Source organism: Passer domesticus, chromosome 5 (assembly GCF_036417665.1).
Source record: "Passer domesticus isolate bPasDom1 chromosome 5, bPasDom1.hap1, whole genome shotgun sequence".
Lineage (NCBI taxonomy): Eukaryota > Metazoa > Chordata > Aves > Passeriformes > Passeridae > Passer > Passer domesticus.
Genome location: NC_087478.1, coordinates 30,317,866 through 30,333,797, shown reverse-complemented (window position 1 = coordinate 30,333,797; position 15,932 = coordinate 30,317,866). Strand labels below are relative to the sequence as shown.

The 15,932-nt window shown below is 36.2% G+C and overlaps 1 long non-coding RNA gene across 6 annotated transcripts in view; it reads right to left on the bottom strand.

The window, feature by feature from the left end:
* LOC135301945 (uncharacterized) overlaps positions 1 to 10,307 on the bottom strand; it is a 77,397-nt gene extending 67,090 nt beyond the window's left edge. For all 6 annotated transcript variants that reach the window (XR_010363674.1, XR_010363670.1, XR_010363672.1 and 3 more), the window contains exon 1: positions 9,767 to 10,307. This is a non-coding gene — a long non-coding RNA (uncharacterized LOC135301945). The remainder of the gene's footprint in view (positions 1 to 9,766) is intronic.
* Positions 10,308 to 15,932: the final 5,625 nt, after the last annotated feature.

Sequence of the window (15,932 nt, the reverse complement as noted above, 5' to 3'; positions counted from 1 at the left end):
ATTTTACATACTTCGTCCTCAACTGTTAAAAAATCTGGGGCACCTGTTGCAGATTTGATTTACAGATCGGACTTATGAAGAGAAAACACCTAGTCCACACTTTAATTAAGTAAATTAGTGGTTCTTTCTATGTAAAGAAGGTAATTTTCATCTTAAAACTGGTTGAACTTTAGATTCCTGGAAAGCTATGCTTACATAATAACAGAAGTGTAGTAGTTACATATAAGCAAATGTACGAAACAAATTTCTGTTACATGTAAGCAAATTTAATAATTAAAGCCTCAACTGAGAAACAGCCAAGGATGTCTCCAGCTTCTTTCTGAATGTGTTTTTAAATCTACACCTATTTAGAAAAGCAGTTAAGCACATGCTTAGTCCATTGAAGTTAATGTTTAGCCTTCAGTTTTTTCTCCTGAATTTTTTATAAATAGCTGTTATAAGGAAAAAGTGACAGTTGAATCAGCTAGAGTTTGACTGTGATAGTAGAACAATCACTAATTGAATGATTTCATTGTTTTTATTCAGTGACTTTGAGGTGGTTTTAGGCAGCAATAATCCCTTACTGCAATTTTTTGGTTGTCTAGTACTACAGTACCACTGTTAAGTTAACTGACTTCGAAGTAGGCATATAAAACTTCCAGATAAATTTTAATTTATTTCATATTATAAAAGATTTATTGAATTTAATGATGTGCATGCCAAGTAGAATTAAATTAAATCTTTATACCAAAGGAATTGTTTGAATTCCTTGACTAACAAATAGAATACTATTATTTCCATAGTCCGCATTTATATATAAATATTTTATATAAAGAAGTTGCTTTTTTTTTTAAATAACTTGCCTAGAATATTAGAAGGAAATATGTCAGAAATCTATAGGAAAAAGGCAGCAGTTTTATTACTTATAGAAAGAATTATAAGGTTTGGTCCTCCCCTGTGGGTTTTTCTTTTTAAGACTAAGCAGTTTGGAATAGCTAATCTTCCTCTTGACAATGTAGCCAATAAACAGCTGGTATAAATTGCTTATGGATACCAGCTCTGAAGAAGAGAATAATTACAAATCTGCTGGAGTTCTTGAACATTCTGCTTGGACCTCTGTGGAATCACTTGCCTGAATGATTATAGAAGGGAGTAGACATGTGAAATGATTAAGCTGTGTCTATCAAAAAAATTACCAGATTCTTCTGTATACCTTCCAGGGCTTAATTGACAGTGGATTTTAAACAGATACTGAGGAAGCTGAAGAGCAGAATATACACTTTCTTCATACACTGTCTCATGGAATATTAGACACTGTTGCTGTTTTAAATTGCAGTTGACTTACACCAGGACTAACTGAGAAGGTGTTTAGACTAGTAAAGAAAAAAAAAAAACCAAAACCCCAAAAAAACCTGAATAAAATAGATACTAAAGAACATAGGGAAAAACTTCAACCCTACTGTATTAGAAGGAGGATTGATGTGATCCTAAAATTTCTCAGTAGTCTCACTGCTGTGCTCTCACAAGGCCTATGAGAGGATTTTTTAAGAGGCTTAAAATGTAGTATTGGCAAAGAGATGTAAACCTATTCCTAATGCCAAATAAAAGCATCAGAAGGGACTAGAACATGATAAAATCCTCAAGATAAAGGCAGTAGGAAGACAGCTAGTCAACAGCTGTGAAAATAGAATTAAACCTTGCATAAATTGGAAATGGTGTTCCCCAAACCAAGGCTGAAACCAAATAATAGGGTATGTATAATCTCAACACAGGATTCAAACTGGGTCAACAGGATATCGTGGCTAATTTTGTGGATGACTGCCAGCATGCTCAGGCAACTGCAGCCTATTGACCAATGTCCAACAGTTCAAGTTTGCTTTCCTCACAAACTTGAATTTTCAAATAAATATATCTTAGAGCAAATGAGCCAGTAACCACTGAGCAACATAGTGCTGAGTGTTAGGTTTGAAGCTTAAGTCAAATCACATTTAACCATATTTCAATATGGTATATGGATGATAAGAGTAAGGATTTCAAACATGCATGGGATTTGGAAGAATGAAGAGAGGACAAATTCTACACAGTATTAGGACATGTAAAAAAATATTAAAAAAGGTACAAGACTATACTATAAAGAAAATACCAGTTCCAGTTGTCAAAATACATTTCTATTGCTTTGGATGATCTAATTAAACCAGTTTATCTGCAGAAAAATATATTTTTTCTACTTGTTCTGTTCTTCTCAGTAACTTTTTTTTTAATTTGCATCTACTTTAGGCCTTTTTTTCCATTTATGCATTTTTTACAGATGTTCATCTTCCTTCAGCTATCACTTTAGCCTTTTATCTCCATGGAAATGAAAATTCAACTACACATATTATGCTGAATTTTTATTTTCCAGTTGCAGACAAGACCTTTACTAAGTGTCTTCTGTGCCAACAATCCTGTGAAACAGGGTCTGCATCTAAGCTAGTAAAAAGGGCATGGACTCAGACATTGGCTCAAGATTGGAATGTTAGCAGAGGGGCAGGCATTGATCTCTCCTCTCTGGTGACCAGTGACCGAACCTGAGGCAATGGCATGAAGCTGCAGATTAGGGTTAGGATTCCACAGTTTTGGAGCTGGCCATTTAGATAGAAGCAGCAGTCATCATGAAAGCCACACTAATGCTTCTGATCAAAATTTGTGGTCAAATTCAGAGCAAATGGCATGTCAGTTACTATTGATTTTGGACCTCACTTATCACTCTATTACCTCTATGTTATTCATTTCTCTTTTTTATTCCTGCCATTTATTTTCTTTCTCCCTTTTAAAAGAAGTATCAATAGATGCTGCATCTCCCTCCATCTCTGTATTCCTGTGAAATAATTTCTTATGAAATTGTCTGCCTTATTATGTAACTGCCTCCTACTAGCATTTTGTGACTCACAGGTCTCTGTCTGTGCTCTTGATCTGCCAAACACCTGTCCAACCTAATATTTCTGTTTGTCAGATGTCTTCATCTATATTGATTGTTAATGTACTACTAACAGATTACCGACATAAGGTAAATTTCTTGCACTTTAACTTACTTCAACTTCTAGGCATTATCAAACATGCATAATTCATAAAATCATTATTCTTCCCAAACTACTACTTCTACTGTAACTGTAAACAAAGGAAAAAGTGATGTCTACAGCATTTTTAATTTTCTTCAGCAGGTTATTTCCTCTTGTAAGTTCCACTGCTGTAAGAGTAATACTTCTAATTTTTTCAAGTTTCTATTTTATTACTCTCTGGTTTGAAGAAATTTAATCTGTTGTTTAAACATGGTAAAAGGAGTATCCAGTCTTGCATGCATTATCCAAGACTGATCTCACATGAATATTAAATAAGACAAGATATATCTTCAAGTCAGAGTGCTTTTGAGGGTGGAGGAATGTTTGCCTAAACTATGATCATCATATTGGAAAAGAATTAATTCACTGAGTTTGCAGAAGAAACACTTGACACTTATCAACACTTCTTGATGAGTTCACTCATCATGAGTCATGAATCATGCTTATAGTTCATATGATATTACAGTTTATATCCCACCCTTGTTCAAAACTGTAAAAAAGGTCAATTATTTTAAGAAAGTTGCTTTCTTACAGTATATATATCACAGAATCCTTAAGGTTGGAAAATATCTCCAAGACCATGGATTCTATCTAACCTTTGACCACACAATGCCCTATCAACTAAACCATAGCACTGTGTGCCATATCCCTCCAGGGATGCCAAACCCACCTTCCTGGTTAACCTGGTCATGAAGAAATTCTTCCTGCTGTACAGCCTGAACCTCCCCTCACACAGCTTGAGGCTCTGTCATCTCATACCAACACCAGCTGCCTGTCAGAAGAGGCTGACCCCTGCCTTGCTACAACCTCCCATTAGGTAGGCAGGAGATAGAGGACAGTACAGTCTCCCTGCGCCTCCTTTTCTCCAGGTTGGACACCTACAACTCTCAGTCACTCTTCAAATCATGTGATTTACTTTCTAGACCCTTCACCAGCTTTGTTGCACTTGCTCTTCTCTGGACTCGCTCCAGTGCTTCAGTCTCCTTGTAGTGAGGGGCCCAGAGCTGAGCACAGCACTTAAGGTGTGGCCTCACCAGAGGGAAATCACGACCACAGTCCTGCTGGCCACACTATTGCTGACACAGGCCAGGATGCTTTTGGCCTTTTTGGCCACCTGGGGACACTGATAATTCATGTTCAGGTGCTGTTGGCCAGCACCCCCAGGTCTTTTTCCACTGAGCAGCTTTCCAGCCACTCCAGCCTGTACCAGTGCCTGGGGTTGTTGTGACCCATATGCAGGACTTGGACCTTTGCCTTACTGAACCTCATACTCTTGGCCTTGGTCCAGTGATCCAGCCTGTCCACATCCCTCTACAGCATCCTCCTACCCTCCAACAGATAAACACTCTGGCCCAACTTGGTGTCTGATTTGTCATATAACTGAAAAATTAATATATTTCATAAGCAACCATATTTCATCACATTGAGAATAAAGAAAATGAAAGAGTAGTAGTACTCAAAGAATTAGTAGTTTACAAAATGCTGTCAGCAGAACCTAAGAACAAATTTTTTGAGTTTCTCACAAATTACTAGAATCACTCTCTTCAACATTAATTATATTAATCCAGTTCCTTACTCCACTTCCTGGATTAATAAAAATTCCTAGAGATTGAAGGAAAATTATTTCCAAGGGTAATCAATATGAAAATTTGCATCTCGTTTTAAGAAGCAGAATAGGATTCCAACATGAGACATAGGAAAAGTGTTTAAAATAAGTCACTAGCTGAAAAATAGGGGTTTTTTGTATAAAAATGACTCCAAATTAAAATATGAATGAATAAAAAAAAATCATGCAGAAAATATTATAGTTTTGTTTAATCTTGGATGTTGAACTAACCAAGTTAATTCTTTATTTTAGAAGTAAAATGTCTATTCTTGTTTTTTCTGAAGAAAAGATGAAAACAAGCAATTTCTACTCATGAGGTGGAAAAATAGTAAAATATATTTAATAAAAAGAAAGAAAATAGAATCAAAGAAAGGGAAAATGGTGAGAAAGATATCTTTAGTGAACAAGGTTAGTTCTTGTGTGCTAGTATGGCATATGCCCTTACAGTTAAGCGGGATGTTGTGGTAAGTCTCTCCAGGGGAGGGCTCTGGGAAAATTCCTGCTGGGAAAAGACCCTGAGAATTCCACAAGATGGTGATGAGATTAATGAGAAAAGCATTATTAATGTCTATGTAAGTTCTTGCATTCATTACTTGGAATACTAGAGTAAAGTTTGACTACTTTAATTAACTGAGACTTTCAAATAATCCAATTGCTTTGAATTCTCCATCTTGTTCCAAAAAGCCAGTTTTCCGGGGACTATTTATAACTAATGAATTTGGAAGACCACTAAAATCCTAACATTACTCACAAATTATGCAGTGTAATCCCTTGTGATTATTTTCACTGCAAGGCAAACTTTACACATGATGGATAATGAGAAGAAGTAGTAACAGGAGAGAGAACATCTTGTGCTTCTAACAATGTTTGTGGGGGTGCCTCCTCAGCCTCCTCTTGGCAGCTGTCCAGGATGCCAACAGAGGTGAGTGTCAACAGAACATCCAAAACTGTCTGAGAGAGAGTTTGCCCCAAACTGACAATGGTTAAGAAGACATCCCTTAGCCACAATAAACAGTTTAAGACTAAAGACAACAGCTTGAGAAGAACTTCAAGAAAAGCTTGTAAGTTTGTGATAGTGGGAAGAGAAAAGAAAGCAGCAGAGAAGAGTCAAAACTTTTTTTGACACTGTCAGAAATCACCCTGCTGACACTGCAATCTATACCTTGACCTTACTGAGAATCCTTCCATCATGGGTGTGTATATCTAACTTGAGCAATGACAGTTTGGGTGCACAAAATAAGAATCCACACTTCTGGACTACTGTCTGAAGTTGAGGTAGTGGTTTCATAGGAGAATGTTTTGTTGTTTTGTAGAGACTCATGAGCACACATAAGCCTAAAACTTACACCTCCAGCAGAAGAGTACAGAAATAAAAAAATCGTCAAAGAGGTCAGGGGAGTGTTTTTCGGGTGGACTCTGAAGGGAGTGCATGTGTGCCTGTGTGAATGTTGGAATTTTCAAGAAGGTGGTTTAGAAATGTCTAGGTGTTTTAAGTATGAAATATTACATTTTGACTTCATGAATGCATAATTCACAAACTGGTGGTTAGTTATATGTTATTAATAAATCTAACAAGTTTCAATTTTGACTATATTTACAACACATGATAGATATTAGGATAGATATTTTCCTGCAATGTTCCTTTCTGAATGCAATGAATCAAGTAATTAAAAAATTTGGGTAGGTCTTTTATGATTATGTACACCCATGAACAGCTACCTGGCAGAACTGGAAGGAGAGAATATTTAATTTGAAATTATTTTATTTATTTACCTTTTAGAACATTTGAATTATTTATAGTAAATAAGGCCAGTTAGAATATAGCTTCATCTGTTCAGTCTGTGGCTTATAATAAGAATTTTGGGTACTGATAACATAAATTAAAATGCAGGGTGAATTGGGTGTCTTGTTTTGTGATATGGTTTTCTGTTTGTTTGATTGGGGTTTTTTTTGTGGAGCTTTTTTGTTAGGTTTTGTATTCAGTTTGAAAAAATGAAGTTATTCTGAACTATGTAACATTTTTTTGTATGTACTTTGCTATAAGTGTATTTCATTTTCCCTATTTGCAAGAAAGGCTAAAAGGTAATTCTGTTATTTAGAACAGCAAAATTATTATGGGGATATCATTGAGATTTTATCTCCTTCAGTGTCTGGGAAGACTCAACTTCGTTTTCCAGTTGCTGGTGACTATTAAGGAATAAAATTTTGAGATGTGAAGCAGGGCCATAATCTGGGGCTGGGTGCCGGTGTTACAATGACCACTGCTCTTGTCTGACTACCTGATGGAAGAACGACAGGGGTTAAAAGTGCAGGGCAGATGACTGTCATACACTTTTTCTAACAGATAAATTTCATCCTCTAGTCGATGGCTACGGGAAGAATTTTATACAAAGGAGACCAGAGTAAAGAGGAGGAATAAGGATGACAGCTACCATTTGGCTTAATTTAGTATTAAGGTATTTTGCCATCACACAGTAGATCAAAATCCCACAACTAGTACAAAGTACGAGGATCCCTTTTTGCCACATTCTGAGCTTTCTGAACTACTAAATCCAACACGCACTTTCTGTCCACCTGCCTTTGTAATGGGATCATTATATGGTATGGCTGGAAAGATGGCTAGTTCCAATCCCCTATTATGGCCAGGGACCCCTTTCAGTGCACAAAGTTGTTCGGAACCTTAGCCAACCTGGCCTTGAACCCTTTTTTTAAATTCACAACTTTTTGGCCACTTTAAACTTGTAGATAACTTGAGTACAAACAATATTAAAATTTTTCAATTAAAAGAAATGTTACAAAAAAACCAAAATCACTTACCTGTAAATGCAAATCTCTGCCTTCTCTAAAAAACCAATAAAATCATTACAACTACAGTTTTCAATTTACTTGAAATGATTGAGATTTATGATCACGAAGTAAACTCTATACTCAAAATTTTACAAGCCTTAACTGCTTCACAGAAATAGTAGGCTAACCTCAGAGATAGGTTGTAGGTAGTGTATGCTTAGTGAATCCATTAATTTACATATTGGTTCTTCTTATTCCCCTGATAGGAACATATGGTCAATATATAGAGATACCAGTAAGTTAGGAAACAAGAAGAAAAAGAAACAATATATTTTTTAATTTAACTGTGAAAGTAAAAAGTGATAACGAGAACTACAGAAGGATGTAATTTTTCCAAAGGGAATGAAATAATTGCAAGTCCTGTCAACACACTGAGATCCATGTTAATTATAAGAATGTGAGGAAAAAGTAACAAAACAGTTAAATGGTGAGGAGTATTGACTGCATCATATTAGATATGGATTCACTAGATCTGCCTTAAAGTAGAGAAGGTAAAAAACACTGGTTCAATTTTGGATTAGTGAAGATATTTGGAATGCAAATACCCCTGATAAAAAACTCTGGTTTATATTTGTCTGAATTCAGGTATTTTGAAACACCAAATACACTAAGTGTCCCACACATTTCTGAGTATTTTTGCTAGACATAATTTAGAGTTATCCTCACTAAGGTCCAAGACAAAGCAGCCACACTCAACTTTGACTCACTGTCACCACTAGTACTTTGTATGTGGAAACTGGCTTGCAGGTACTATGAGAATAACAATCTCCTTTAGATGTGAGGAAGGAGGAACAGACATTTGTCTTCCAAGCAGATATCATTGGAAAATGATAAACTCAGTTTCACAACTCTTGTTTGTCTATTTTAGCAATAAGAAAGTAAAAGAAGGAGAGACAGTAAAAGCAATTGAGAGAAAGCAAGAGAAGTGCAAAGCTTCCTTTCTTGGCAGCCACAAGCCATTAGAAGAGCTTGGCTGCCCATGTAACCACAGCCTCAGGCAGCTGAATGCATGCCCAGAGCAGAAATGCAAACACAAAGAGATTCAGTTTCTTGTGGGATTATTCTGAAGTTGAGGGAAGACTTGTGAATGCTTAAACATTGATATTTTTTGCCTGGATTTCTCCAGTGAGAAGAAAGCCAAATAAAATCAAAATGTTACTCTTTCTGTTCTCTGGTACATGATTAAAAGTTTTCTTGCTGTAATTTAATGTATTTGGAAGAGAATCTGCAAAGTTGTGTCTTAAATTTTGATACAGCAGGCTAATATTTATTCTGGAATTTAGTTTAAAATGAGCAGCTGAGAATCACATGATACGGCTGGAAGAAAGAGAGGGGAATGTGATTTCTCAGTGAAAGCAAATGATGTGAAATACTATAGTTAGATAAATGGTCCCTAAATAGCTGAGGCTCAAATCAATTAAGATTTTACAGATTTGGATCAGAATTATACAATTGGAGAAGTGAAAGAAGCATGTGCAGTTTGAGCATACTGCTTGTTGCATTAGGACATTGCTTATTAAGATGCTACTGCTTTGAGCTCTCTCTTGTAACAGCAGTATTGTGTACAATTAAAATCAATAAAAAAATTCAATCTGTTTCTGGTGAATGAGGCCAAGTCAGAAGCAATACTCCGTATTTCCATATGCTAAACATTCTTTGAGGAAATTAATACAATACTCTCCTCAGTTAGTCTCCAAAACTGGATGGTGGAAATTATTCAAAACCCATTGCTCTGGTCTGAGCAAATGGGCTGTGCCCCGATATTTGTCCTTCAGCACCTTTTCCCCTCAGGGTTCAGATCTACACATCTGCCATAAATAAAGTGATGTACAAAACTAACTGACTATTACTTTTTTAATGTTCCTTTCATGTCACTAATGTGATGGTCGAGGTAGGTTGTGCAAACCAAACAAATTCCATATTAATTGAATGATAAATATCTACACTAAAACAGTCTGCTGCACAGAAGATGTTCATATACGCAACATATATGTGTAATATATGGGATGCTGCTTTGCATGTAAATTCCTACTGAAACAACGTTTTTCTTGGGAACATTTTTCTCCACAAGTTACCAGCTGTGCAGACTCTGTGCTTAGAGCATAGTAAGGCAGATGTTTATTGCTCCATATTGTATTGGGAGCTCCATATTGTATTGGGAGCATCCACATGCTGAATGAAATGCTCAAGTATGATAGTCAGGTCTCAGATAATACATGAAAAAAATGTTTTGTACCTCTTCCATGGTATTGCACTGCAGCAGCAGCTGACCTCGAAGGTGAATCCCAGCTAGCTGCGGCCAGCACCGCCAGCAGCACAGGGGCACTCTCCTGATCCCGGGCCGGGTCTAGAAAGCGCCTAAGGCTTTAGCCTTGCGGGACGAGAATTCTGAAGGGGAGAGAGAACTGCAGTCCAGCAGGAGGTAGAAAAGAGCCGGACTCCAGCTGGGATACAGTCCAGAGGCACTCCACGCAGAACCCACATCTGAACACAAAGACTGAGTCCCGACATGGGTTTATAAGGGAAGGTGGGTATAGACAGAGCAGCAAATCAGAAATAAGGTAGGAGTGTAGAGAGGATAACAGACAGTGTAGGGTATCCAATGGGGGAAGACCAAGGGAGGAGCCCTGGCCCCTGATCCAATCACTCGATGCCTAGGATGGAAGGTTCTGGATAGAAGGGTTGGGCCACCGAGTGAGGGACAGGGAACCAGGGAGGGACTGAGGGCTGGATACATTTGTTGCTAAGGGCAACGGGGAGGAGAAAGACAAGATGGACGGGGCGATCAAGAGAGAGAGAGCCAGGGCAGAACCACAACAACTGAGGGGGTACATAGAACGAACCAATATACAACTTAATAAAATAACGCTTGATGAACACAATACAACATTGCACGATGGTCAGCATGCAGGAGGGAGACTGGAAACATTACTCCTGTAGACCTGAGAGGGAATAAATTATAAGATTCAGAGATAGGGAGAAGTTCCCAAATGAAAGGCAAATGGAAAGTGTTTGGAAATTTTTTTACCCAATGGAATATTGGATAGATACTTAATGTTCAGAATTAACCAGATGTCATTGTAATACATCTGTTGAACACTTCTTTAAATCATAGTTTTCAGCCATTATGAAATATATGGAATACATATACACATACTCTTGTGAAGATGTTTTTTATTTTGAAATGCATATTTTTGGATTTCTAAATCTGCCTACACACTTTCCTTCTCTATTGGTATTCCTGATAGAAAGCAGCATGAAATGAATAATATGGTTGATGTGTTTGTCCGCTCAGCATTACAGTCCAAAGTCCAGTTTTGGTGTATCCAGAAAGCCAACAAGACCTTGTTAAGAGAAGATCATGCTGATAATCTGCTGAAAAGCAACAATTCATGGACCTTAAATAATCTAGGTAGAAATATATGTAGGAAATGAATTATTTCCACCAGATTGCAGAGTGTCGGTCTCAGACTTGGATACCTGAAAAACCTAAATGCAGTTTAGAAAAGGTTCACACCATATAATGTAAAAATGCTAGAAGTTCATTGCCCATAAAGGAACATTTCATTAGTCTGCCCTGTGCCCCAAATCTAGGAGGGTTAAAATAAGGATTGAGGATTTTTTATTGATTTTTTTCCCTTTTCTGTGCTCAATTCCTCTCTGAGGTTTTTGAAAATATATATTTGGATGCTTCACTTTATCTCAGAGTACGGGGGTTCCCTGAAATGTTTATTGAAATATCCCAACAAAAATGCACTCTTTTTTCAGTTCCCCAGAAACATATCTAACATTTGGTGAGATGCTGTTTAGCAAAATCCAAGAAAACTGAAGTCTTTGCCTATGTGATTGGATTACAGAAGAGTGAAAGCTATTGGCAGAACTCACTGTTGATGTTCAATGAATCCATTTTGGTCAAGAAAGCATAACAGAGAACTTTCATTACAATTCTGCCCCTATGGACAGTGTGATTTGCATATCAGAGTTCTGAGATCTACACTGTTTGTTGAATGATTTGGAGTGCTTCTGGATACAGAATAGTTGCTTACAAATATAGAACTGGTGTTCTGTTTGTGTATCAGCCAAACTGAATTGTTATCGCCATATACATATGGCGATAACATATACATGGAAGCAAAACCAGAGAACATCTGTAGAGGCAGTCTAAATAAATACCACTTATACTGTCACTTCTCTCCTGGCAGTATAATTAAACAGGAGTTAGAATTTGCAGTGTGTTGACATTTTCTCAATTAAAGATAGATAGGAGGACGTGGAGGTTCCCAGATCCTGCTTTTGACCCCTTCTTATGATGGCACTGACCCTTCCAGTGTGATAGGCATCACACTGGCCATCTTCCAGTCATCTGGGATCACCCCAGTGAGCCAGGACTGATGACAAATGACAGGCAGTGGCTTGGCAATCTGGCCTGCCTATTCCTTCATCACTGTAGCACACATTCCATAGACTTGTGGCATCTAAGTGGCTCAGCAGGTCACTAATAAATTCCTCCTGGATATGGGAGCCCATTCTGCTCCCTGTCCCTGTCTGCCAGCTTAGGAGGTAAATTGTCATGAGGATGACCTATCTTACTCTTGACAGCTGAGACAAGGAAGTTGTTAAATACCTCATCTTCAGTAAACACTTCGTCTTCAGTAAATATAGTCCCCTCCATGTCCAATAAATAATGGACATTTTCCTTGACCCTCCTTTTGCCATTAATATATTAATAGGAATTTTTATTATACTTTACAGAAGTGGCCAGGTTAAGTTCTAATTGAGCTTTTGCCTCTCTAATTTTCTTTCTGCATGATCTAACAACATCCTTAAACACTTTCTGAGTTGCCTGCACTCGTTCTGTAACCTAAATAATATTTGCATTTTATTCAATCCAACTCTCTACCACATCCATTTAAACCACATAAAGATAATCATGGCTTGGAATATGGGGGAGTTAATAAAGCTACAGCTATGTTGCATTCAATTGGCTTTGCCACTGCATACATGTGGTATTTTAAGAGAGGCTACAGCAATTTATTTTAGGACAGGTTACAGGATTCTTTATTTATGCAGTGCTTGGATTAGAGCTCTATAATATGCTCTCTCTATAATGTGGGGGATACCCACTTGTGTTCATGCAGGTGCTCAGTCTGCTTTAGTGTGCAGCTGCCAGTCCAGCCACTGAAATCCATGAGAAGAAGGCATTTTGCAATGGCATTCTCTGTGCTGACAGAGCATGCTGCTTCAGAAGATAAAAAGCAGATGGGGCAAAGCAGCTTCCTGTGTCATCCAAATAAGGCCTATTCCAGACACTCATATCAGAGGATACAGCGCATAAAACACCAAGACCATCTGAAGAGTCAGACTGGTATTCTTCCCCCTGAATTTGCTACTCAGTTTGTTAAACAAATCAACTGTAGATGTCAAAGTTTATTTGGACATGGTATTAAACAGAGGATTTTATGAAAAGGGTGGGGTGATAGTCTCAACCTCTTTAACTGATGAAATATACCCTGTGTTTTAACCCTGTGAGATAAAATTATCTGTACAGTCTCACCATTGACAAAGGAAAATGCCACTCAAAAAGCAGCTAAATGTAACCTGGGTTCAGACAACTTCACTAAGATGGCAGGTGTATTCTTGGCAGAAGAAAGACTGTTTAAATCAAATACACATATCTAAAAAATTCTTAAAGGTATTAAAGCAACTTTAGGAAAATTGACAATTAAAGGATCATAGAAAAGCAGAGTAACACTTGTTCAGTCTTTATGAAATAGTGTTAAAGCTGTCCAAGGGCAAAACTTGCCTTCCTGCAAATTCATGTGAAAGTTGTTTTCACATCAAATACTGTAATTTTCTTTCTAAACCACTGAATTATAATGAAACCATAAAATACAACCAGCAGAATTCTCCCACATAATTAGAATATGACGATCAGATTAATTTTTTTACCTCCTTTTGCCTGCCCACAGAAGCAGTCCAAATACTTTTTCTTTTACATTTGTGGTAAGCAAAAGGGTTTGCTTTCAGAGCAAGAAGACTGCTTAAGTTGCTTATTGTTCTCTGGAGGATAAAAAGTTTTGAGAGTCTATGTAAAGCAGTGAATATTACTCTAAGAATAATAAGAAAACTTAACAAGATTAAATTTAAAGAACAGCCAACTATTCGTGGTCCAGCTGAAAAGCAGCAATACCCAAGAATTTGCTCTCCTTCACATGTTTTATTGGAGTCAAGATTGGAATGAAAAAGTTTATCAATTTTAGATGTTGTCTAAATGTTTAATCACAAGCAACATATATATATATATATATGTAGCAAAAAAATTAAAAAGGATGTGTGATACATTACTGTGGGTAATTCCTTCATATCTATTCCCACATAATTTATCAATATGCAAGATATCAGAGCCCAGTTTTGTCAAAAGAAAACCAGATTGCTGTCCAGCCTCACTGTGCTAAATCTAAATTCTCTTAAAGTCATTGTGGTCTAGAAAGGATTTTTTGCTATCAATAAGGAAGATTTTGGCACAGAAATTCTGATTGATTGCACTAGCTTAACTCAGTTAGCAGCTAAATTAGCAACATGATAGTTCTCCATATGATAAGCTTTCTATAATTAGAAATGTACACTCCAAAACATGATTCAGCTCTTAGATGAAATAAGTTTTTCAATAGAAAATTTTTATCTCTTGCTTCATAAATTATGCTCTCTAAGCAACTTCGTAATAAATGATATATCTTTGTTCATGTATTGACATTGTTTCCATTGTCCTTCTGAAATAGACAATGCCTGAATCAAACACTGGAATTATGAGACTTTATGAATATTACCACTTACCAGCATGGTCCCAAATAGACATAGCTGACTCAGTTATATGAACTGCAGCCTCCCTGTACAGGTCTCCAAGAAATGTCTTCTGGTATTCTATTTTTTTAATTGGAAAAATAAAATTGTTTTGTGAAGAATTTCACCTGGAGTCTTATTTTCCTCTTATGCTGCAGAAAACTTTTTTGCAATCCAAATTTGCTCTAAACATAATCTAATTTTTCTTGTTTATTATCATTATCATGAACATACCTAAATCTGACTCTAGTAGCTCTTAAGTCACTTATTCACAAAAAAAAATTTTCTGAAGGCCACATCATGTTAATTTCACTATAAAACATAATCAAATTTTCTGAAATATTTGAGTTCTATTACTCATTAAAAGAATTCTACAGGCATTTGTGTATCATACCACCAGTTTGCTTGTAAATTTCTGGGTGAGAATCAAAAATTTAGTATTACTAGGTAAGTGTAAGAGAGTAGTGAAATAAGATGAAAACTACAGCGTGCAACTAAAATGTAAGTTTCTGCGTGTCACTTACGACATAATAAATAATGTATTGGATTTGTTTTAAAAAGATAGCTATAAACCTACTTTGTTTAGATTTTTTTACTCATTTAAGTACATATACCATTTTCAGACATATAAATTCATTTTAAAAATAAATATATCTGAAATGAAAGCAGAGTATTTTATAATAGTAATTATTGCCACTAAAATAATCTTGGCTGTGTTTACTGTGTGAGCATAATTACCAAAGAAACTGCAATAAGATTAACAATGAATATTCAAAGTTGATTCTATCATATCTTTTTTGAGATAACCACAACTTTTAATGGTATATTAATTTAAAATATTAAAGTTAAATAAATGTTGAATACCATACAGCATAATAGGATAAAACAAAAAAGTTCCAAACTTATTTAAATACTTTTAGTCACTATTTTCAGGAACAGAAAATAATTTTATTGCTTGCTTAATGTCATTAGTGAAATGTGAAAATGTGCTTTTGAAAATAGCACTGATTGAAGTTTCATAATGCAACAACCCAATAATAACAGTATTAAGCCAACATTCACAGGCTATTCATCGTCAGTTATTCTCTATCTCAGCCAGAGGATATATCTTGTGTTGTATTATTTAGAAACTACTGTATTGGTGACCAAGTGGACTATAATTAGGTTTTATACACCTGATTTCATTATGATTACCCTGAGTTTTAAGTATTGCAGCCTTTTGCAGATTTTTTATGCATTGTAATGCAGGTCTACATCCTCTTATTGCTTGCAGAAAAGTTTTCTGATTCATAAATATTTCATAACAATATTCCAGGGCAGGTGCAAATGCCAAAATTGAGATGACACTAAAGGAGAGACTCCAAAATGGGAAAGCTTTGCAAACATAAACACAAGTTGAGATTTCAGTAAAGTTTTTCCATTTTGATCTGGGCAAACCCATGAACATACAAAGAACTTTGCAAAACAAAATCCAATAGGGAAATGAAACGGAAATGAAAGTAATAGAAATATTCAATGAGAAATTAAATATTTTCCTTTTCTTGGAGTCTCAAATGTCTAGA